This window comes from Pteropus vampyrus, unplaced genomic scaffold (genome assembly GCF_000151845.1).
Source record: "Pteropus vampyrus isolate Shadow unplaced genomic scaffold, Pvam_2.0 Scaffold321, whole genome shotgun sequence".
Classification (NCBI taxonomy): Eukaryota; Metazoa; Chordata; class Mammalia; order Chiroptera; family Pteropodidae; genus Pteropus; species Pteropus vampyrus.
In genome coordinates this window covers 836,968-840,238 of record NW_011889102.1, presented here as the reverse complement: position 1 = coordinate 840,238, position 3,271 = coordinate 836,968, and positions in this window count along the sequence as shown.

Genomic DNA, 3,271 nt, shown 5'->3' with positions numbered 1-3,271 from the left:
CTCGGGAAGGAAATTCAGACTTTCTCAGCTGTTGATTTTCTTCACGTGGACGGTTTATCGAATGAGCATCAGGAATAGCTTTCTTCTTTTCCCCCTTCAGATATTGTCCTGTCAAATCCCCCTTGCTCATCCCTAGACAATATCTCAAGGAGGTCCAGAGCTTTTCTGGTTGCCTTGAGTATTAGAACGATCTAATTTTCAGGTAATAAAAAGTCCAGTGCCATCTCAAACAAAACTTGACTCTCTTTTCCAACTCCATGTGTGCCCTCTCTCCTGGCCAGGATGTGAGCTGTGGGGCACAGATGGCACAGAGGGGAGGAGGAGGGGCCCACAACTTTGCTTTCCTTGCTGCATCTCCCCTCCTCTTGTTCTGTTTCTGGCCCCTCCAGAGCTGAGAGAAGGGGATGGGAGGCTATAGGGAAAGGGCAGACTCCGACACGACTAGTGTTATTGTCATCGGGCTTATGGTGACCTTGGTGGGCAGATGACAAATGCTCAGGGGGCAGTCTGGGTTCTTGGGCGATGCCCACTGGGGCCTCTACATTATCTCGTTTATGACACAGGAGGCCCTGTGGGGAGACCTCTCACTCCTCCAGCTCCTCGAGCCTACCCTTTGTACAGTGCTCCCATGTAACTCTGCTGCCGGAGTCCCCTCTCCCCACAAGCAGACTTCTGGGGTGGTGCCTTTCAAGGTGGCTCAGCCTGGTGACCATTCGCTGGCCACGGGCCATGCTGTTGGTGGAAAGGTCGCTCCCTCATGGTGCCGGCCTCCTTGCTCTGTAGTCAGGGGCATCTCCTTCCAGCCAGTGCATCTCTTCATCAGGTGAACCACCAAGCTCTTGGGGACACTTGTTTTTCAATCCCAAGAGACAGCACAGGTGAAAGAGGAGGCATTATGAGTTTACATGAGAAGCAGCAAATATCCAGCTGGGAATAAGATGTCAGGCTTTCTTTGTGAAGGCAGTCTTGATCTCTGGGTAGTTCCAGAAGGATCTCCCTTCTTATCCACCCCCACTCTGACTTTATTCACCCTGGAAGTAAGAGCCCTATGTCTGGTCGTGGTCACCTCTTCGTCAGTGTGATGAGGGTGGCCCAGCTCCCATCTTTAGAAAGTGTAGACACTTGGCCTCAGCTTGGGACTCTCAGCCAAAACTCCCACGACAACTAGAAATGGTCCACTTACTATCCTGTCACATTCAGAAAAGGAGAATGACTTCTGGTCCCAAAGGCTGAGACATTCATCTGCTCAGGGGCCCTTCTCGGTCTGGGAAGCAGTAAGTGAAAGAGATACAATCTTATCTTCCTTGTTCGTAACCCTGGCTCAGACCAAAAAAAGGGTACGCAGGAAATCGGTTGCCTTTACTTAACACAAATTACCTTGTATTCGGGGGCCTTCCATGAGGACCTTACACTCACCTTCAGAATGTTTTAAAGTTTTCTGTTCCTCATGGTTGACAGGATATTGGTGAAGGGCGCAATCTTTGGTTACGAAGGAAAATTATAGGCTTAGGCAGTGTGCTTTCACAAATTCTCAACTCTTTCTCTATCAGTGTGGCCTTGGGGAAATGACCTGACACCTTTCTGCCTCAGTTGCTACATCTGCAAGATGGAGACAAGACCAGGTCCTACCTCCTGGGTCCTAGGTCATGGCACTTAGAATGAGACCTGGTACACAGCGCGTGCTGCAGAAATGTTTGCTATTGGGCGTGAACGGTAGGAACCGAATTCTCCCTTCAGGCAACTTTTCTTTGGTTACTCACATCTTTGCTGTTTCAGGATTTCGCTTTATGGTTATACACTTTCCTTTCTTTCATTTTGTTCACCTGTGAATTACTCTTGGAGACAGCCATTACTGATTGCCATGACATTGTCAATAACGCACAGCAATGAAACTGTCAGTAACAGACGTCATGACTAACCTCACCCTATGAATACAGATACTCAGGGAAGAACATGGTGGCCACAGAGTCAGCCTCCTTGAGTCTGGATTTGACCCCATTCCTCAGTGGCTAGGTGATTTGTAACAGGTTATTTAAACTTTTGGAAACTGAGCTTTCCCATCTGTAACTCGGAGATGATACTCATATTTACTTCACCTTTATCTAGCCTTCAAACATTTCTTGTAAGCCCACCAAAATTTACTATCTAGGCCAGGGGTCCCCAACTCCCGGGTCGCAGACCAGTACTGGTCCATGACCTGTTAGGAACTGGGCCGCAAAGCTGGAGGTGAGCGATGGGTGAGTGAGCGAAGCTTCATCTGTATTTGCAGCCGCTCCCCAGCACTAGCATCACCGCCTCAGCTCCACCCCAGATCATCAGGCATTAGATTCTCATAGGAGCACCTGTCCCCAGTGCCAAAAAGGCTAGAGACAGCAGATCTAGACCACAGTTGCTTTGTTTTAACGTAGCAAGGAACTGGAGTCCAGAGGCATCTCAAAAAGCCAGCCCATTCCTTGTAGTGAAAGTGTTATAATTCCTTTACTATAATTGTTACTACTATCATTACTATTTCATTATCATTATGAAAGCAAGGATGGGCATGCCTTGGAGCTAAGGAGAATGTGCAGATTGGGGTCCTCCTTCTCGCCCAGCCTCTCGGCCCCCACTTTTTCTTTAGCAAAGGAAAGATGAAAGAAAAGCTTGGGAAGCCAAAAAAGAGGCAGAGAAGATAGAAACTATAGCCAGAAGCCGGCAGCCTCCTTTCAATCCCTGATTTCCCAGTGTGCAGCACGGAAGCAGTCTTCAGGCACCTGGGCCAAGGGAGGACTGAAAAAATAGGGGTGGGAAAAGGAAAATACAGGAAAAACAGCTTCAATGACTTATCCAGAGTTTGCAATTAGAAAAACCAGAAAGAAGCTATTTTAGTGTCGGCAGTTTTGTGTCTCGTGGTGAAGTGCTGCTTTTATTTGGCATTATATTTAAGGGTGGGTGAGAGAAACTCAAATGTTTCCAGCATCTTTCAAGCTCTCCATCTGCTGGGCCTGCTTCTGGCCTCCGCTGGGCCCTGCAGATGGCTTCACAGCCCCGCTACCTTAATTAACAACTGCTGTCCAACCTGGAGAGTTGGCCTCCAAAGTGACAGTAGGATCATTAGCCTCCAAGCAGCAGCAGTGCCCTGCTGGAAGTGGGTATGCGGGGATTCCACCCCCCGCATGGCAATGTCAGGACCCCCCCATGGCAGCATGTACAACACAGTCCTTGTTTCTTCGCCTGCCATTCAAAAGGGAGGTACAAATTACAAAGGCTACAGCTGAGCTTCCAGAATCCAGGT